This window comes from Pinus tabuliformis, chromosome 4_1 (assembly GCF_031772625.1).
Source record: "Pinus tabuliformis cultivar Carrire ecotype Pingquan chromosome 4_1, CPIR1, whole genome shotgun sequence".
Taxonomy (NCBI): domain Eukaryota; kingdom Viridiplantae; phylum Streptophyta; class Pinopsida; order Pinales; family Pinaceae; genus Pinus; species Pinus tabuliformis.
The window spans coordinates 901,870,628-901,893,303 of record NC_142303.1 but is presented as its reverse complement, the minus strand read 5'-3'; positions in this window follow the sequence as shown (position 1 = coordinate 901,893,303).

Genomic DNA, 22,676 nt, shown 5'->3' with positions numbered 1-22,676 from the left:
AATTCACGAAATGGTTAGGAATAGTGGTGACTGAAAACTACTATTCCATGTTATTAATTTTTTGGTGAACATAATTGTCGAATATCCTTACAGCCCTATAAGATAATTTGGGTTAGTTCCTAGGCCAATTCAGGCTACCAACAACTTGGGAGCAATCCCTCAACTTAACAAGATTCCACTTCAAATAAAAAAGTTATAAATAATGATGTACGAACAATTGTAAATGAAAAACACATGTGTCAACTAGAAATGACAGAAGATAGTTATATATTATTATTTTAGTGAATAAAATTTTGGATGCATATAAAAATTGAATAGCTTGCAGAATCAATATATATATATATATATATATATATATATATATATATATATATATATATATATATATATATATATATATATATATATATATATATATATATATATATATATATATATACAAACCCATGAAGGAAGTTATGAATATTATAATTCTACTAAAAAATTCCTCACAGTATAAATTGTAACATCATAAAATCAAAATAAAAGAATAAATTAATAGATGAAGTAATAAATATTGCAATGATACAACCAAATGGCACTGTAAATAAACTTACAATTTTCATTAAGGATTGTTTCTAAAAGAAATGATATAAGAAAATACCCAGAATACAGAGAGAAATTATCATGTTGGTTAATATATATTGAAAATACCATTTTGTTGTAGCGGTTGCAACACCCTCCAAAATTTTGGCTTGCATCCAAATTTCAGAGCCTTCTTTGGTTTTTCCCCCGATGGTTGTAAACACTCGGGCTCATTCCATGAGCTCTTCTTGAGTCTTTATAACATTTTTACTTGATTGATCACCAATCGTCTTTTGACATGTTGATTGCTATTTCATACTTGCGATCTCGTTCTGGAAATTTTGAAGGTTTATCTTTTTGTGAATGAGTTGTTTTCGCTTTGTGAACATCAGTCATACTCACATAAAGTTGCAAGCACTTTCGCGTAAGTGTCGTCACGATCATTCAAAGATCTATCTCAAGTGTCACAATTGTCGCTCTTAACCTTTAAGACAACCTGTCTGAGCACATGTTTATCTTGTTGGTTTGAGGTGTCTTATCATCGAGTCATGCTAAGTGTGTGATCACAATGTCATGTATGCACAAGTTCACTTGATCTCACACCTAGCCATTTTTCCCAAAAATATTTCGACCAGACAACCCTCCTTCAACAGGACCTTGACTAAGATACATTGCATAGACTCATCTCTTAGTGACACTGATTTGTTGCCCAGAACTTCGTAGAGCTTGAGCTTGTCCTTTGGGGTATCCTGCACTACACAATCCTAGAAGCGAGCAAGCTAAATGTCTTCCAAAACTATTCAAAGTTATCCCCAAGTCAATCCAATTTGTGCTTCCCACAAGATCACTCATCAATCCTCCCTCTAATTTACCAGAAAAATAAAGTCCATTGTGAACTCGAATTGCATCGCTCACCAAAATTGTGCAAACATGCCCAGCTCTCTACCCTACACTGCCTGCAAAAACTATACAGTCATGTGAGTTAGGCTTTTACTTGCTGACACTGTACTGTTCGAAGAAATTGCGCAGATCTAACTGGTAGGCCCCCCCTGTTGGCTTGCTCTGCATTGTCCCTGAAAAATTATGTAGTTTTGACTGGCACTATCCCTGCTGGCCTGCTCTGCACTCATCCTAGAAACTCCACAATTGTTTTAGGAAGGCCACTATTGCCTGTCTGAAATTATCCCTCAAAACTGTGTAGTTGTGACAGCCAACTCCTGGCAACCCGATCCAACCTTCCTATGGAAAACTACACATAAATGTCTAAGAGTGCCTCATGCTGGCCACTTTGTCTTCCTCAAAGAAATTATATAGATTCCTAGCTAGACCCGCAGATGACCTACCCAGTCCTTATCCTAAAAACTATGCAGAATTTCCCAACAGTTCCTCCGTGCACCTTGCCTTTCCTTCCTCCCAGGAACTGCGCAGTTCTTCACCACTCGGTTCTACATTGCAGTTGTCACTATTGTCCTAGATTGTGAAAATATGCCTCCCAGTGACATCCACGTAGTTTTTCTTGATAGTAATTTGGAGCCTCTCATCCCATCTTGAGATTTTCTCTACGTAGTTTCAACGCCTTGTCCTCCCTCTAAGTCACCTGCACCCAAAACTGAAGAAAATGCATCATTCTAGACTAGGATATTTTTTGATTTGATGTCATCCAGTCATGAGAGAATTGCAAGAACAGGTACATTGATGGAGCAGGACATGACAAGATGAATAAGGAGTGCATGCTAGAAGGATTTCTCGTAGCTGAACGAAGGTACCAAGCACATGGAGTAGCAAGCGAAAGGGATACATGTTTTTGAGCCATCAAGAAAATACTAAGACAATCGAATACCCCACACACTTTTCCATTCGGAGGTGAAGAAATGATACACCAAGAGCACACCCATCACTCAACATCATAGCAGCTCGACACGAACACCATAATGAACCAGTACATGTCAGCAGTGTCATGTCGAGTTGTGTCATGAGTTGTCTAAACCACACCACTACTATGGGCCATACTTGTTGTAATCAAATGTAATGTAATGTTAAAGTCCAACAGACGCACATATCAAGTTGAAGATTCACGTCAGTTGAAAATTCATAGGAATTTGAATGGTCACGAGGGGAGTCCAAGAGTTATAAGGGTCCAACATTACCCTTGGCTATATATACCCCCTCATTGTATGAGCAAAGCAATTTTCACCTTGGCTCCTCCCACATAGCCTTGAGAATCTGTAGTATGTTCTTTGATGAGTGAGGAGTGGCTCTAATGTCCCACTACTGGGGCTATTGATGTATGGTGTATAGATGTATCTTGGAACTTTTTCTTAATTCATAAGCCTGTCTCAGGCCAACACATTTTCACACATGTTTTGTATCCATTTGTAAGACTATTCTTTAAATGTTTGTAATGCATGTTTTCTTAATCTATACTAAGATAGTTGAACTACTTCGGTTATTTTAGTACTTACACTGTTGAAGATATGTTGTATTATTTATCATTGTTGTCTCATTTGTGTTGACTACTCCACCAGACATTAGACAGACCATTCTTTTTTTCCTTGGTTATAACGACCATCACCCCCATGTGGACTACTCTGCTGGACATTGTACGCTTTTTTCCTTGCAATTTTATTTTAACGACTACCACATCCACTGTGGACTATTCGCTGGATGCTGGACAAACCCTTGTTGTTTTCATGCGTGTCTCTCCCTCTCTATCTCGAGGCTCACTTTTACCCTCCCCCTTACAGTAAGAGAACCCAAACACAAAGTTACATTAAGCACTCACTAGGCATACTCACCTTGCTTTCTTGAAGTTACAAGCATAACACTCTCATGTGATGAACAACAAGAGCTAAGGAAAATCTCTAAGATAATGGAAACCAGGCCATCATAATCGATGAGACTCCTACACCGAATGGTGCGATGTCTAGTTGGGACTTCATATCGTGGATATCCCCTTTGTTGGAAGGTCTAGCACCATCAACAAAATGGCGCTAGAAGCAGGGGCCATATGACAGGCTGTGCTCGTAGAGTCTGGTTGAGTCTGTTATTTAAAATGGATCTTCCTAAAATCATAATCCTAGGATGTTTTTCCAAAGATCTTAATTGTATCATCCCTGTAGAACTCATTCATGACCTCTCCAAAATTAAGTTTGATGGTGAGGGTGAATCAAATTGTCATGAACATCTCTTTCAAGTTATCTGTCTTTGTTTGTGTAACAAAGTAGATTCTGAAGAGGTCATGGCTAGATTACTCACCCTCACATTTGAAGGTCATGTTAAGAAATGGTGTCATACATTACCTGTTGCTTCTATCCATTCAATTTCTCAACTTTCCAGGATGTTGTGTACACCTTTCGATAAGTACAACCATGAATATTTCTATAAAATAATCTGTCGTTTAAGAATGAAGCCTGATGAATTAGTCGAGGACTTTGTTGATCAGTTCCTTCACCTCCGTTGTCAAATTCCTGAAAAAGAATTGAACTTAGATTTCTTGTGACAAGATTTTAAGCGCCTAATTCATGTTTCCAAATACGATGCACCTCCTGGTTTCCCTTCTTCCCCAACTCTTGCGCATGATGAGGCACCTTAGATTAAAGAGGAGGAGCCCAATATCCTGTTCATTCCTTGTCCTCCCAATTTTTGGTCCTAGTGTGGGTGACCCCTTGCGGTGATTCCAATGCTGAGAAATATGCGTAGCATGTCCCATCCCATCTTCTCATCTGTGTCCCGCTTCTATGTAGGAAGTTCCCAAATGGCTCAGGAAGCCTATAACAAGGATTCACTCCTCCATTCCACAAGAGGAAGTCACCGTTCATAAACAATGTCTCGAATCTGATCTGCATCTTTGCCATCTTGCATCATCTACAAGCCATGACTCCTTGTACCATGAGTCGCTTGATCAATCTACTCCACCAGTGAGTTGTTTGCATTCTCTTGATTCTCAAATTGTTGGCTTAAATTGCAATCAGGCGCAAGGAAGTCACATTACACACAGAGGACTAGAAAGGTCATGACACTATCAATCTTCCCTCTCTATGTCAAAATTTTCTGCATCAAGACAATGAGCTTCCATTCTTGAATGATTCTCATCTGATAATCTCGATGAAACATCATGTACAATTAATTCTTTCGATCAACCCCCAACATTGGGCAGTCATCACTCCCATGGTTCCATATGCCTTAATGCATTCCCAAGCACATAATGTGATCTTCCATTTTATCATGAATACTCTAAATTAGATCTATAATTTCCTTCGGTCAAAGAAGACATGCATATTGAAACTTACTCTTCACCTCACTTCCCCTTGTGTGCTACCATTCACGACACATTTTCATGTAGCAGAGATACTCACTTTTCTCTTGCTTCTCCATCTGATGAGTTATATCCTTGACTCACAAAAGACACTGAGTATGTCCATGACGAAGTTGAAAATAGTTTAATCACATAGTGTTCTGCCCATTCCCTGTCATCTCTTCGTGTGCATGAAGATGACTCTTCAAATAAGCTTGTTGAAGCTGAAAAATCTTGTGAAACCTGTGACGGAGATGGCTACAATCTTGAGAGCAATTTTGAAATAAGAAACAACACCCATACTCAAGCCATGCATGATTTGGTTCACGCTTCAGATGATGATTCCTCAATTCTGGAAAGTTTCGAGATGTACGAGGGAGTCGAGGCACTTCAACACCCATTGATGGTTATGTCTAGACCTCACGACTCTCATAAGAAACCCGAACTAAATTAGATCTGGTTTCTCATCCACAATCTATCTTTCTGTATGGTTTCATTGAGTGTAGATCCCCATGTAGAAAATGTTTGGTATTCTAGCTATGATTTTTCAAAGTTTCAAAATTTTACTCATGGTTGAATCCACAAATATATTACAGGATGCCCATCTTCATGCACATATATTACATGAAACTAGGGTTGGGAATGTCTGTCTCTCATGAAATTATGGAATGGTGAAGATGATCATTTCAAATATTGTATTTGCCTGCAATCATACTTATCGAATTTTCCCACTCATGATCAATTCCTGAGTCCTCTTGCAAATCATGTACTGCGAATCAACTCACTCATCACACCAACAATTCCCTTATGTGATGATGTATGCACAATATATCACACGAATCAATTTCCTATCCCCAATTGGTTTCATGCATTCACAATTCTAGCATCTATTTTAAATTCTCGTGATGACCATGATACCTGCCCAATTTTTTGCGAGTTTCAGGAAGGTGTTCTGTCATGTCTAGCTCACAACAAACTTGATTCCATTGTTCAAAACATTAGAGAGATTGTTCAAATGGGTTTCTATTTATTCATTTCAAACTCGGAATCTCGCATTTCAACCAAATCATTCGTCTATCTTGGGTGATTGTCATTAAACTTATCATTTTCCCAATAGTACATCCAATGACACTTGATCTGCCCTCTCTGATATTCATTGTTTAGTATCTTTATCCTTACTTATAACAAGCAGGTGAGGCACTTGAGCCTTTGTTGATGGTTATGGCAGGTCTTCACTATCTTGGCATGATTGTTGAGAATTATCAGATATATTTTTCCTTACAAGATTCCCATTGTGATCCTGTTTGTAAAATTAAAAATTCACCCTTTCACAGATCACAAGGCTATCCAAACAACCATCATGAATTTTATGATCCAATTACTCAATGGCTAGAACAATCTTACTTGGCAAGCCATGATGTAGGTAACAAGCTTCAATCCTTCCTCGCACTTGCTAAGAAGCTTGGTGTAGATGAAGACACACTCGCAAGAGGCTTTTGAGGTTTATTTATAATGGTATCCATCATAGAGGTAAGCATGTGTATTGGGTGGTTGTGACACATTTTTCAACCCAAAGGCAAGACCTTGCTTTCCGTGTGTAGCTTTTTCAAGTTTTTGTATTTTTTATTGCGTACTAATTTTTATCTATTTTAATTGTTGGTATCTTTGTGGGTGTAGGTATGGAGCGAATACGATGGATTCACTAGAAATTTCATTTCATGTAAGCCTGACTATTTAATGGTTGGAATAAGAGTAGGATTAATTGCATCTTAGTTTTCCTTTCCTTCCACTCATTTTGCACTCGCAGTATGCCATGGTTTTCATATTTTGGTTGTACAACCTATTTGTATTGGCCACTTTGCTTTCTTGTCTTTCAGTTTTGTTTGCTTGTTGTGTATGCATTTCCTCTCATCTTGTTTTTTACTTTCGCGTTGTTTTTTTCCGTTTGTTTGCAATGCACAAATAACTGTCGTGTTTGCACTATGTTTTGGCTTTTGAATAAGTATGTGGCTAAAGTTTAGGAGTCTCGTGACACTACAATGCTTGGCCAGTCATGTGTTCATCTTCTTTGTGCTTGGTTATAACGTTTGGCCAATGAAGTCTCTGCGAAAAATATGATCTACCTGTACGGGAAGATATGGTCAAACCATGAACCTATGTCCAAACTAGGAAACCCCATGCCTGTATTCAGTCTTCTGATCTATGTGTTCAGGTTTATCCAAGTAGTAGAAATGGAGAAGGAGAAAAATCTAAACGAGAAAACCTAAATTAGAGGTATTACATGTTTCTCTGAAGGATAAACCTCTTCTTCTCTCAATAAGTCGATATCCTTCTCCTACCCCAAAAATAAATAAGTTCCTATGCACAATCCTCTTTCAAAAAATTACAAAGGCGAAAGAAGGGAAAGGCTTCCTACACACAAAGGTGAAGTTGGAAACTCCACATGGGTACTGCCCAGGCTTGCTGGCAGTGTATCAATGCTTGTGTTCCTGCGTGACTCCACCAAGCTACTATCCGAGCCTCCTGGTAGCGGAGCAACACCACAGATAAAAAGTTATACTCTAAAAATTTTAAGCTTGCGAGCCAAACTACCCTTCCCGATTTTGAAACACTGTGATCTAGCTGAAACTTTTGCTATATTTGACTGATTTGCTACAAGATGAACCAAGTTTGTACATGGGGTATGCGAGGAAGCCAAAGTAACATGCACAATGAATCAATACTCCCTGAAAGGCCAAGGACCCATGTTGAAAATGTACCGAAACAGAGAAGCTGGTATTCAACAAGTGTATCACCAAGTGTTGTAGTGGCTGCAACAAACTCCAAAATTTTGGCCTACATCCAAATTTTGGAGACTTGCTTGGTTTTTTCCCTGATGGTTGCAAACACTAGGGATCATTCCATGAGCTCTTGTCGAGTCTTTACACCCTTTTTGCTTGATCGACCATCGGTTGTCTTTTAGCATGTTTATTGTTATGTCATGCTTGCGATCTTGTTCAGGCAGTTTTGAATGTTTGTCTTTGTGTGCATGAATTGTTTTCACTCTATGAACATCAGTCACACTCACACAAAGTTTCGAGCACTGTTGTGCAAGTTTCATGAAAATTGTTCGAAGATCTATCTCAAGTGTCGCACTTGTCGCTCTTAACCTTTAAGACAGTCTCACTAAGCACATGTTTGTCCTTTTGGTTTGAGGTTTCTTTTCGTTGAGTCATGCTAAGCATGTGATCACAATGGCATGTATGCACAAGTTTACTTGCTCTCACACTTAGCCATTTTTCCTAAAAATAATTCGACTAGACAACCCTCCTTCAACCAGACCCTGACTAAGCTGAACTACGCAGTATCAGCTCTAAGTGACTCTGCTCTGCTACCCAGAACTCTGTAGAGCTTGAGGCTGTCATCTGGGTCATCCTGCACTACATAATCCTGGAAGTGAGCAAGCTCACTATCTCCTAGAACTGCGTAGAAGTTGTCCCGAAATCCGAACCAATCTATGCTTCCCGCAAGATCACTCATCAAGCCTCCCTCTAGTTTACTAGAAACCTGAACTGCATTGTGACCCTGGGCTACAATTCTCTCCAAAACTGCATAAACATGGCCAACTACCTACTCTTCACTGCCTATAGGAATTGCACAATCATGTGAGTCAAGCCTCTATTTCCTGGCACTGAAATGTTGCAAGAAATTGCAGAGATATGACTAGCAGGCTGCTCTTATTGGCTTGCTTCTCTCTCTCCCTAAAAATTTTGCAGTTTTGACTAGTACTCTCCCTCCTATCCCACTCTACACTCATCCTGGAAGCTACGCAGTTGGGTTGGGAAGGCCCCTGCTACTTGTCTAACATTGTCCCTCAAAATTGTGTAGTTGTGACCAACACCTCCCCGCATTCTAATCTAGCCTTCCTATGGAAAACTACGGAGAAATGTCTACAAGTGCCTCCTACTACTCACTCTGTCTTCCATAGAGAAACTGCGAAGATTCCTAGCTAGACCCCCAAATTACCTACCCAATCCTCATCTTGAAAACTACGTAGAATTTCGCAGTAGTTCCTCTTGGCACCCTGCCTTGTCTTCTTTCCAGGAACTATGCATTTCTGCCCAACTTGGTTCTACCTTGCAACTATCATTGTTGTCCTAGATTCAACAAATCTACCTCTCAATGACGTCTGCACAGTTTAACCCGACAGTGCTTTGTAGCCTCTCATCCAGAACTGAGATGTGCTCCATGTAGTTTCAGTGCCTTGTCCTCCCCCCCAGTCACCTGCACCAGAAACCGAAAACAATGCATCATGCTAGACTAGGATATTTTTGAATTTGATGTCATCTTATCATGAGTGAATTGCAAGAATAGGTACATTGATGGAACATGGCGTGACAAGGAACATGATGAAGAAGGAGCTCATGCCAGAAGACTTGCCCGCAATCGAATGAAGGTACTAAGAACATGGAGTAGCAAGTGAAAGGGATATATGTTTCTCAACCATCAAGCAAAGACCAAGACGATTGAAGACCCCACACACTTTTCCATGCAGAGGTGAAGTCATGATACAACGAGAGCACACCCATTACTCAGTAGCATAGCAGCTCAACATGGACACCACACTCAGCCAATACATGTGGGCAGTGTCATGTCAAGTTCTGTCATGAGTTGTCTCAGCCACGTCACTACTATGGGCCACACTTGTTGTAATCAAATGTAATGTAATGTGAAAGTGCAAGAGATGCACATATAAAGTTGAAGAGTCATGTTAGTTGAAAATTGATAGGAAGTTGAATGGTCATGAGTGGAGTCCAAGAGTCACAAGGGTCCAGCATAATCCTTGCCTATACATACCCCCTCATTGTATGAGCAAAGGAATTTTCACCTTGGCTCCTCCCACATAACCTTGAGAGTCTATAGTATGTTCTTTTAGGAGCGAGGAGTGACTCAAATGTCCCACTACTGGGTCTAGTGATGTATGGTGTACAAATTTGTCTTTGAAATTTTGTGTAATTCAGAAGTCTTTCTTAGGTGAGCATGTTTTCACGCATGTTTTGTATCCGTTTGTAAGACTATTCTTTCATTTTTTGTAATGCATGTTTGCTTAACCTATACTAAGATAGTTGAACTACTTCGGTTATTTTTGTACTGACATTATTGAAGATATGTTGTATTGTTTATCATTGTTGTCTCGTCCGTGTGGACTACTCCGCTAGACATTAGACAGACCATTCTTGTTTTCCTTGGTTATAACAACAGTCACCCTTATGTGGACTACTTCGTTGGACAGTGTACATGTTTTCCCTTGCACTTTGGTATTAACGACCATCACATCCACTGTGGACTATTCTAATGGATGCTAGACAAACCCTTCTTGTTTTCGCGTGTGTCTCTCCATGGGTGTGTTGGGGGCCCTGAAATCGGGTCAACAACAAGGGGGATATCCACCCGGTCGGGAACCTGGTTGGCGGCTCCGTGCCTGTTTGGTGTAGCGGGTCCGACTGGGGATAACGGGACCAACTTCCCATTCTAAGGGCGTGTGTGTGTGTAAGATTTGATAATGAAAATATGGAATTACTTCTAAGCTGATCTAGTTCTAAACTCTGAGACTAAACTTTATACTACTTTAATCTATCAAGAACAACACATCTAATCTACGCTAACCCGGGATAGAACTTTTTCCATTATGCGATCTAGAAAGATTTCACACAATAACTGGTAATGAAGATTATTCAGCTATTATGAGAATATAAATCAATTAAGATGAACCATCCTGCATAAGAAGTTAAACACAACGGTTGTGAACAGCATATCGCATAATCAGTTATTCATGTATTAAGCATAAATCAATGACTCCACCGTACAGAAGTGCCAAATGGTAGTCCACTCATTCATACGTTAACATATAAACAACATCAGCTATATATTACTCTAATAATGCAAGCAGAAAACTCGTCAAGAGATAAAAGTACCATTTATGACTGACTTTATACTCACAGACCTGAAGCAATAATGATCTATTTCTACTTACTTCTAATGCCTACTAAGAGTACAGAAGTGCAACATCAGTAGCAGGTATTAAAATGCAAACATAAATAAATCTTGATCCGTCCATTCATCAAAAACCCCCTCCGAGGGTGCAGAAGTGCATGTTCTGAGGACAAGTTTTTTGACAAATTTCCGGACCCTTCTCCAATGCAACGAGAAGGGTTAAATACTACTAACCGGCTAATTTTAATTACACAAATTTAGGGAACGGCTTCAAATGACCGCCCTTTTACTAAAACAAATTTATTTCTAAAAACTGAATCTAATTTCTAACCATTTCTGTATCTGCTCCTTAGTGCTGTAAGCGATGCGCTGTTCGCCGTGAAAGAGTCGGCTGCTTGTCCTTTCCTTTTGTTCAAGCTTGAAAATTAGAAATAGCAAGAGTTGGCACCTCTTTCTGACAAACTAGAAGATATTTTTGAAAGTGTTCTTCTGGAGGAGTGTCTTCACGGCGTGTATACTTAGTACAACTCAGATTTCTTTCAAACTGATTGTGTTGTTGCTATTTCGGTTTCTGGCCATGCGAATGACTCAATGAGCTGGGGATTTTGTTGCCTGAACGATTTTCTCAATTGAAACTTGTTTCCATTCTTTGTTCCAGGATTTTCTGAGACGTCTTTCCCCTTAAGCGTTTTTCTTTTTGCTTTACCCAATTTGGGATTCAGGATCTTTCATAAACGCTTTGCTTTTGTGCGCCTTTGACTCTGAGTCCTAGATAGCCTATTTCCATCAGCATTTGTTGAGTGATACTCTGGGATCCGCGGTCCTGCTGTATGCGGTATCCATCTGCGACGTCATCTCCTCTCTGTTCTTCTAGTTCTGGTGCTTTTCCTTAGATGTTTCCTGCATATAGATTTATATCAGTTGCTGACTTATAGTTCATGTAAATGAAAAGAGACAGAAGAAAAGATTGACATGAAAGCAATTAAGTTCTAATGAATGCATAATCATGTCACCCATTATGACTTGACTCTTCGAAAAACGCAACATAATCATCTTTGGATACACAGGCGTACAATCATTAATTTCCCGTAAGGTGTGCGCCTAACTTTAGGCTTCCAGATCATGCCGAGGAATGCCTGCGACGATTGGCTTCTGCGATTTGCATCACAGCATCGAAGATTGCGAGGTAAATAGGTGGCATCGCAGCGATTGATAGTCTCATTTGTCGCACACCATAGATCGCAGGTCGCAGCCTTGCATGGTCGCAGATCGCATATCGCAATATCGCAAGGTCGTAAGGTTTTTCGCTTTGTCACTTTGTGCTGCTTATGCGACATTGCGATGTGCGACGTCGCATATCGGCCGTCGGCTGCTCTTTAGGTTCTCTTCTTTTGAGCGCCTTTAATGCACGCGATGCGATGAGTTCTCGCGTCGCTCTTCTTTGGTGTGTTTGTGCGCTTTGGGAAAGCGCTCCTTTTTCCTTTGCGACGCGATATAGCTCTTAGGGAGTTGATACAAAAGATTTTTTCAAACAAAAATATTTTTTGGATTTTTTGGTTAAGGGTCCCCCTTTGCTTGATGTTATTACTAATATCAAACAAAGAGGGGGGTTGTTGGTGACCACAACAATGGCGATTCACTGTGAAGAACCAGTTATCTCTGCATTTCTATTGACCGTTCACTTCCGAAAGAGAAAATTTTTATATGTCTAAATTTTGTTATGGACAGATAGAGTAGATTGCCCCTCACCTTGTCGACGATATTTTGTCTCAACCCTTTTTATATCTCAATTTCTTGCTTCCTCAGGTTTCTTCTTGCATTTGCATCAGACATTACTTGGTCTTGATAAAAGATAAAATAAGGTCTTCTCTGCGTACTGGCTTAAAAGTATGCTCATTTGTCGTAGGTAGAGCCTCTGCTGCCCGAAAGCGTCCATAGCCTCGACAGGGTTACCATGTTATCCAGCAATGATCCTTTTTCCTGCTTGAGGTTACTCGCAACATTCCAGAGAAAAATCCTTTTTAACACACTTTTCCTTTTTTAATTCTCTAAAGAACAATGTCTTGGTTTGGTGGCCAAATTATGACACAGTCATTCACCTGATTTACACTTGTGTTGAACAAGCCGGCTCGTGATGAGACCTCTTGTCCTTTGATTGCAACAATCTTAAGTCGTTGCCCTGTTTTGATAGACAGTATTGGAAAAGTCAGCAAGTTATAATATCTGTGATCATGATAAGCCAGCTTGTGATGAGACCTCTTATTCTTTGAGATATAGTGTTTTGCTTGGATTGTTTCTCTGGATGCTGTAGTTTCCTTTTAGCAGGGAGGAAGTCATTGTTTTTCCTTAAGAAAGCTCTGGACGACAATAATAGAGTTTTTGAAAACAACAGCTTTGCAGAGAATGCTTATTTTATTATTGATGATACCCTTCATGGTGGTGATACAAAACAATTCTTTTACCAGAGGTTGCTTTTGTCAAAGTTTTTTAGAGGTCGAAAGGAGTATCGTAATCAAAGTGAGGTTAACTCTATTTGTCAATAATAAAATTCAGCTTTTCAAAAAAAAATTGCTATTTGTACAAGCGAGATCAAAATCTGATAGAGAATTGGCGTGCTCTTTCATGAATCCTTTTTAAATGATCATCTACAACGGGTTTTATTCATAAAAGAGAAAAACAAAACAAAACAAAATAAAAACTAAAAACTAAATCTATCCTACAAAAATTAGAAGATTTCTCTTCTATGGAAAATATAATTTAAGAATCAGTCCATTGACAGGTAAAGAATCTCTCCTTCCTGCCAGATCCTGCAACACGAATGTAGATGGGCCTACGACTTCCACAATCTGAAAAGGGCCAAGCCACAGCTTCTGAAATTTCGTATGTTTTCCCTTTTCTTCATGAGCCTTATCCCATTTCAAAACTAAATCACCCATCTGAAAGTTTTTTCTGGTTATGATGGCTGAGTCAAAAGAAGATTTTATTAGCGCTTGGTGATGAGCATGGGTTTTCCTAGCTTGTTCTCTTTGTTCTTCTAGTTTGATTATTTCCATTTGTCTTAATTGTAAAGAGGAAGTAGATACTTCATCGATATATTGCACTAAAGACAAAGAGGGAATGACTAGGTGAGTCGGAAGAACCACTTCTCTCCCATAAACTAAATTAAAGGGAGAAGTGCCGATTGAAGCTTTCTTTGTGATTCTATCAGCCCATAAAGCATTTACCAATGCTTTGTGCCAATTCCTTTGGTTTTGGTCGACTGTTCTTTTGATAATTCTGATTAGGTTCTTGTTTGTTGATTCAGCCAACCCATTACCTTGCAGATAGTAGTTGGCAGAATATTTCAGTTTGAACCCTCTTTTAAGCGCAAACTCAGTCATAGTATTTCCAAAAAAATATGAAGCGTTATCAAACATTAATGCTGTTGGCAATCCAAACCTAGTGATGATAAATTGATCTATGAATTCAATAATATTTTCAGAATGAACTGTCTTGAGAGGAAATGCTTCTACCCATTTGGTAAAATAATCAGTTGCCGTAAGGATATACTTATGCTGCTTAGAAGAGTGAGGAACGATCTCACCTATTATGTCCAAGCCCCATTGATTGAATGGTTGGTCGATGATGACTGGTTGTAGCGGCATGGCAGGTTTCCTTTGTTTTCCTGCAGCAGTCTGGCAGACTTGGCATCTCCTCACGTGATTGTATGAGTCTTTGAACAGCGTGGGCTAATAATATCCTGCACGCAAGATTTTATGTGCAGTCGCATCTTCGGCATAGTGTCCGCCCGCTGGTCCATCATGGAGTTCCTGCAAAACCTTTTCGGCTTCAGTTTTCTCAAGACACCTAAGAAGCACAAAATCGTAATTCCTTTTAAACAAGACATCATTTATGAGCTGGTATTGTTTAGCTTTTAATCTCAGAGCTCTTTTCTTGGTATGATCCAGACGTGATGGAGCATACCCGTTCTTAAGAAAATAAATGGTGTCAGCATATGATGATTCTGCATCGTTTAGGCTTACCTCGTACGCTTGTACCTCTTCAGATGAGTTCTCCAGGATTTGTGATGCTCCGGCTAACATCTTGCAGAAGCCTTGACCTCTTACGATGTTTGCTGGTTTGATCTCAAGATCATATTCTTGTAAAGCGGTAATCCAATTAGCTCTCTTTTCGCCCACGTCTTTCTGCACCAAAAGGTTTCTTACCGCCGGAAACGGTACTACGACTTTAGTGTGGGCTTTAAGCAAGAAAGGTCTGAAATATTTGATCGCTTTGAAAACAGCGTATGCTTGTTTCTCTACGTCTGAGTAATTAATTTCAGCACCTTGTAAGTTCGAGCTAAAGAATGCGATTGGAGCTTCCGCTTTCTCTTGATTTGTTTGGGTCAAAATCGCGGCATAGGATTTCTCTGAGGCAAAAGTGTATAAGGTAAAAGATTCTGAAAAATTTGGGGTGGCCAAAGATGGAGCATTGATGATAGCTTGTTTGATTAAGTTGAACGCTTCGTGCTCATCTAGACCCCATTTGAAATTTGAATTCTTTTTTATCATATTTTGTAAGGGAGAAATAATACGTGAAAAATCCGGGACAAATCTTTTGACAAAATTGATCTGTCCAAGGAAGGATTGCATGGCTTTCTTGTTATGAGGTATGGATATTTCGGAAATTTCCTTGATTCTGTCGGGTTCTATGTGAATACCAGATTTCGACACTATGAATCCGAGCAATTTCCCTTCGCTTAATGCAAAGAAAGATTTCTTTGGGTTGAGTGAAATCCCATACCTCAAGCATCTTTGAAAGATTTTCTTTAAATCTTTGAGATGGTTGTTTCGTTTTTTGGAGTACACTGTTATATCATCCAAGTAAATCACTACTGATTTATTGACTAACCCTTTAAACGCGATGTCCATGGCTCTCTGAAAGGTAGCTCCGGCATTGATCAGACCAAATGGCATCTTCCGATATGCATAGGTGCCCCATTTGGTTCGGAACTTAGTCTTTAACTGATCATCGGGATGCACCAGTACTTGATTGTATCCTGAAAATCCATCCAGGAATGACATTAATTCTGAGCCTGCTACCGCCTGTAATATTTGCTCCATAGGTGGGAGGGGGAAGTTATCTTTCTGACAGGCTTTGTTGAGATTTCAGAAATCGATACAGATTCTAATGTCTCCATTTTTCTTCCTAACGGGCACCATATTGGATACCCATTTAGAATGCCTTACAGGGAAAATTATTCTGGCTCTCAACAACTTATTAAGCTCCGTTTTTATCTGATTTTCTAGGTTAGGGTGTATTTTTCTGAGCTTCTGCTGGACAGGTTTTTCATTGTCAATCATAGGGATAACATGTTGAATGATAGAAGTGTTGTATGTTTTTAGTTCATCGTAATTCCAGGCAAAAACATTTTTGTATTGCCTCAGAAGACGGATATATGCTGATTTCTCTTCAGGGGCTAGGCCGTGACCTAGGTTAACGTTTTGTGGCTTCTGATCGGTCCCTAGGTTTACTAATTCATAGTTCAGGGTAGAACTGCAAAGTTTAGCATTGGCGGACCTTTTAAACCGACTTTTCAAATCATATAAATCTTCTAGCTTGACCACCGATTTCGGTATAGCATTGTCGGAGCCATTTTGCTGTATTTGATGATCATGATGGTCTTCGTCGATTATCTGATTTGAGTAGGATCCTTCAGAAGTAAGGAAATTTACGATGTCAGGATCGTCGTTGAACACTCTCCAATTGGTGATATTGTCAGGGATGGATGGTCTAAAGATTAATTCTATCGAAAACCTATCAGGACTAAAATCTTCAGAAGGGATAAGTCTAGAGGCTACGTTAGCTAACAGGTCTGCGCTTGCGTTTTGAATTCTTGGAATTGACGAGATGTTGAATGCTACGAAATGTACAGTGAGATCTTGAACTAATGATTGATAATGCTTTAAATGACTTGACAGGCAATGTATGGTGTTACGTACCTGTTTTACGACGATCTCCGAATCTCCAAAGACTTGAAGATACTTAACGTTCAATCCGATTGCTTTGTATAGGCATTGAACCAAGGCTTCGTACTCCGCTGTGTTGTTCGTGCAATCGAACTCAAGTCTGCATGTGAGCATAGTCTTATTCCCGTCTGGGTTAATCAGAACGCATCCTGCTCCTGCCCCCTCATTGGATTTTGATCCGTCAAAATATAATTTCCAAAATAAAGATGTATTTACAGAATTATCTAAAAAACTAAAACATTTTGAGTCATCAGTTTGGGAGAAATTTTCAACTTGGGACAAAACTGAATTCTCTAAGTATGGTGAAATATGAGCATTGAAATTACCTAGGAAAGAATCTATTGCGTAATTGCCTACAATGCTGCTATTGTACGTTATGGCCTCATTTTCTCCTTCCAGTTCTGTCACTATGTATTTTTGGTGCAATTCTCGTTCAACCTTTATCTGATTTGGTTTACCATTGTATGGTAACCACATGTGCGACCAATCGGTTGAAAAATATCCGTGGAGTTTTTCCGACCAATCCCTGCTAAGAATCAAACCATAGAATTCAGGGATATCAGCTACTAGAATGTCGATAACCTGACACACTTTTGGGTTAGACGACAATCTTATGGTCACCTGATTGAGTTCACCAATCACTTCGACTTGGGATCGATCAAGTTGAACTATACGTACTGCGGATTTTTAAGGTTGCACATTCAATTTGGCACATATTGATCTGGGTAAAATGTTCGTTGAAGCACCAGAATCGACCAAGCAATTGTGCACGTTTTTGTTGAAGATTTCATATGTGAGAAGAAAAGGAGGAGTATGAGATCTTGATCTTCCTCCAATCAAGGCGATGTCATTTGGATCAATTTTATTGATCGTGTTTGTTGGAGGCCTTCCCAGATTGTGGGAAGCTACAGCTGTAGGTAAAGATGTAGTAGGCACAGCATGTAATTCTTTCATCATTATTTTCTGCTGGTGTTTCAATTTACTCAATTCATACAGAGTGATATTAGCCCTAGTCTTCTTCATGTCATCAATGATGTTATACTCCATTTCATCCGACACTATTAGTGTTCTTGATGGAGGCATTTGATCAGATTGGACTGGGCTAATCTGGGTCGCTTTAGCAGTTGTCTTTTTTGTTGCGACCTTTTCTTTTGTTGCAGGGCTTGCGCCCTTTTGTTTTGGGGTAGTTAGGGGAGGATCAAGTTGATTTCTGCTTCTCGTGCTAACAGGAAATGCTTCTTGATCCTCTTCTTGTGGGAGGATGAAGTCCCACATTCCTTGTAGTTCTACGACCTCTTCCTCATCGGTCTGCCCTTCAGTGGTATTCTCTTCTTCTTCGTCTTCTTCAGATTCAACGTTTGAGACAACACTAGGTGGTCTTACCTCCATGGGAGGGTTTCTTTTAGAAGTCCTAAAGGGCTTTTTCGAAGAAGTCTCGGCTACTTGTTTCTTAATATCAATCATCTCATTTGACATGCCTTTCAACACTTTTTGTAATCCTTCCAAATCGAAAGGATCTTTCGTTTGCTTCTTCTTGGTGTCTTCTTTGAAAGAGATCTTCTTAGATTTGCGTTCTTCTATAGCGGATCTCTTTTCTAGGGCTACCACGCGTTTTTCCACTGCTAACGCTTCTGTCAAGTTGTCAACTAAGGTGGTCTTGTTTGCCCTATCTACGAAGATAGCCAAGTTTGGAGGTAAAGCCGTGATGTACCATTCACATCTTACTTCCTCGCTGGGTTGTGAGGCAGTGGGGATTTTTTTGAGGATCTTATTGAACCTTAAGTTAAAATCTTTAATGGGTTCTCTAGCCTCAGCCTTAAGAATAGATAGGTCATTGATCAATGTCGCCGTGGATCTGTCATCACCAAACTTGGTGAGGAACTGGCTTTGAAAAATGTCCCAGCTTGTGATGGATCCGGAAGGTAACGAAAAGTACCATGACCCGGTTGTTCCTTGCATTGTATAAGGGAAAAGCCGGACAACAGCGTCTTCGTTAGTGACTCCGTTAAGATTAACAGAAAGCATGAAATTATTGATATGTTCCTCGGCTAGCATTCCTGCTTCCGGATTGAATTTAGGCAGCCATTTCTCAGGATGGGCCGGTATAGGGCTCAGGGGTGGAGGCATTAAAACCGCCCCTGGATTGTTCCATGGAGACTAAGCCATCGTTGAGCTGCTAGTTAATGGAAGTGCAGAAGACGATCTCTGATGCTGAGAAGATGAATATATTAAGATCTTTGATGTTTGAAGAGGAAGGTTTGTAGAAGATGGGTGAGTGAGTTGGAATGAAAGAGTGGGTGGTTGACTTCGCGGTGAGGGAGTTGATATGGACAAAGTGGATGAAGGAGTCTGACTGTCAGACTCTGGTGGTGTTTTCCTTGCTCTTTTCCTGGTGGGGAGAGGGAGCTCACTTGGTTGTATGCCAAATTTTTCACTCTTTGATCTGGTAAGGGGATGAGCAGGGTTGTACTGCGAAGTCACGCTGCTTTTAGATTTATCAGACTTCTGGTTAAAAATAGAGAATCCCTGGAGTTTACGAATCAAAGTTCGAATTTCAGGGGGATCAATGATAGATTGGTCTAATATGTTTGAATATGTAGCAGTGGTAGGTACTCGAACGACTTCAAATTCCGGGTTTAACCGTGTTGGAGAAGTTGAGGGAGTTGATGAGGGTGTATTACTCTCAGAATGGTATTTTGATATTTCTTTATGTGCCATTCATAGTTCGTGCCCTCCTTCTAGCGCCAAATATGTTGGGGGCCCTGAAATCGGGTCAACAACAAGGGGGATATCCACCCGGTCGGGAACCTGGTTGGCGGCTCCGTGCCTGTTTGGTGTAGCGGGTCCGACTGGGGATAACGGGACCAGCTTCCCGTTCTAAGGGGGTGTGTGTGTGTAGAGTTCGGTGATGTGTGTGTGTGTAAGATTTGATAATGAAAATATGGAATTATTTCTAAGATTATCTAGTTCTAAACTCTGAGACTAAACTTTATACTACTTTAATCTATCAAGAACAACACATCTAATCTACGCTAACCCGGGATAGAACTTTTTCCATTATGCGATCTAGAAAGATTTCACACAATAACTGGTAATGAAGATTATTCAGCTATTATGAGAATATAAATCAATTAAGATGAACCATCCTGCATAAGAAGTTAAACAAAACGGTTGTGAACAGCATATCGCATAATCAGTTATTCATGTATTAAGCATAAATCAATGACTCCACCGTACAGAAGTGCCAAATGGTAGTCCACTCATTCATACGTTAACATTTTTTTTCCAAGGAAAAAAACGGTAACCTTTTATTAAAAAATTAATGAAAAGTTACACTAGCAGATGCATTGAAGCATTCCGTAAGCTGCCACATGGGCTCGAGTGCTTTCGCACCCCACGCAACGTTAGAAGACTAACGTGCACAAAGAATAAGAAAAGAGAAAGAGAGGAGAGAGAAAGAGAAGGGAAGAAGAAACTGAGTTCCTTCAAGTTTTTCTTCCCTTTTTCTTTTCGACCTTGCGCCACTCTCCTTGAGGGGGCTCGATCGAAGCAATGACTATCTGTGTTTCTACATTCTGTGGGCCTGTTTCTTTGTCTGAGTCTGAGGTATCTGAGAGGTGATGCCGCTTGATGCCTCCCATGCTTTGATCCACTCTCATCATCTCTGCCTGATTCTTCTCTGCCTGATTTGAGTGATGCTGTGAGTCCTTTGTGACTGGTGTGGTTCCCTTCTGAGTCTCTTTTTCTTGAGAAAGCTCTGCTTTCTCTGTAGAAGGCTCTTCCTCCTCTGCTTCTGATTCTTCGTCCTCTGAGTCTGGGGTGGGGAACTGCCATCCTTTCCTCTGCTTCCCTTTCTGCTTCTTCTTACTGTTTGTTTTCTTGGCTTCTAGACATGTGCCTTGCAGGTGTCCTGTCTGCCTACAGATCCTGCATCTGAAAGCGGTGTTTTCATAGTCTAGTGCTTGCAACCAGTTTTGTTGTTTGTAGATCAGCCTGATATTATCCGGCAGCCCTTTGCTTAGATCTACTTCCACACATATGCGTGCGAAAGTGTAGATCCTTTCGTCAGTCCTTTCCAGATCTGTTTTGATATATTTCCCTATGCTGTTCCCAATACCTTCCAGTACTTTTTCACTCCAGAAGTGTAGAGGAAGGTTGTAAAGACGAACCCACACCGGCACTGTGGATACAGTCATTTTGTTTGGATCGAAATCTGAAAACCATGGGGTCATAAACAGCCCCGCTGGTCCCCAGAACCAAGACCCAGTGTTGATGACTGTATCTCTGACTTCCTTGGATGTAAATCTGACTATAAAAAACCCCTTGGAACATAGATGTATATCACATTCCATGGTCCAGTTGGTAAAGATCCAATGGAATAGATCCATTGGCTTAGGCCAAAAACTGTTAAAACGGCATATAAGGGTCTGCGTTTCATAGGACTTAACGAAATCATCAAGTCCTGTGGAGTCAAGGTTCAGGGCTGGGGCATGCCCCCATTGATCTACTATGTATGGCTTGGGTTTGTATCCGCCATGATCTGGAGAGGGCTCTGAGTTCCTGTTGCCTTGTAATATGTTTTTGTAGGATGTGCCTCCCTTGGGTTGATGTTGGGGTGCTGTTCCATTCATACGTTAACATATAAACAACATCAGCTGTATATTACTCTAAGAATGCAAGCAGAAAACTCGTCAAGAGATAAAAGTACCATTTATGACTGACTTTATACTCACAGACCTGAAGCAATAATGATCTATTTCTACTTACTTCTAATGCCTACTAAGAGTACAGAAGTGCAACATCAGTAGCAGGTATTAAAATGCAAACATAAATAAATCTTGATCCGTCCATTCATCAAAAACCCCCTCCGAGGGTGCAGAAGTGCATGTTCTGAGGACAAGTTTTTTGACAAATTTCCGGACCCTTCTCCAATGCAACGAGAAGGGTTAAATACTACTAACCGGCTAATTTTAATTACACAAATTTAGGGAACGGCTTCAAATGACCGCCCTTTTACTAAAACAAATTTATTTCTAAAAACTGAATCTAATTTCTAACCATTTCTGTATCTGCTCCTTAGTGCTGTAAGCGATGCGCTATTCGCCGTGAAAGAGTCGACTGCTTGTCCTTTCCTTTTGTTCAAGCTTGAAAATTAGAAATAACAAGAGCTGGCACCTCTTTCTGACAAACTAGAAGATATTTTTGAAAGTGTTCTTCTGGAGGAGTGTCTTCACGGCGTGTATACTTAGTACAACTCAGATTTCTTTCAAACTGATTGTGCTGTTGCTATTTCGGTTTCCGGCCGTGCGAATGATTCAATGAGCTGGGGATTTTGTTGCCTGAACAATTTTCTCAATTGAAACTTGTTTCCATTCTTTGTTCCAGGCTTTTCTGAGACGTCTTTCCCCTTAAGCGTTTTTCTTTTTGCTTTACCCAATTTGGGACTCAGGATCTTTCATAAACGCTTTGCTTTTGTGCGCCTTTGACTCTGAGTCCTAGATAGCCTATTTCCATCATCATTTGTTGAGTGATACTCTGGGATCCGCAGTCCTGCTGTATGCGGTATCCATCTGCGACGTCATCTTGTTGTTGGGAAAAGTATCCAATACGGAATGACCCTATCCCACTCTAAGGGTGATAGTACCTCAGCAACAACTGAATGCAAAGCTATTCAAGATTACTTCTTTATGAGATGAGAGAGAGAAAAGAAGGATGATCTACTAACCATTATCTTGTGCTAATAGTCGATCCAATCCTCACTCCTTGCTGCTTGCTCCTAGCTCCTTGCTCTTTCACCGGCCCAGCTACACAAAGATCCTGTAAAAGCACAAAGAAAG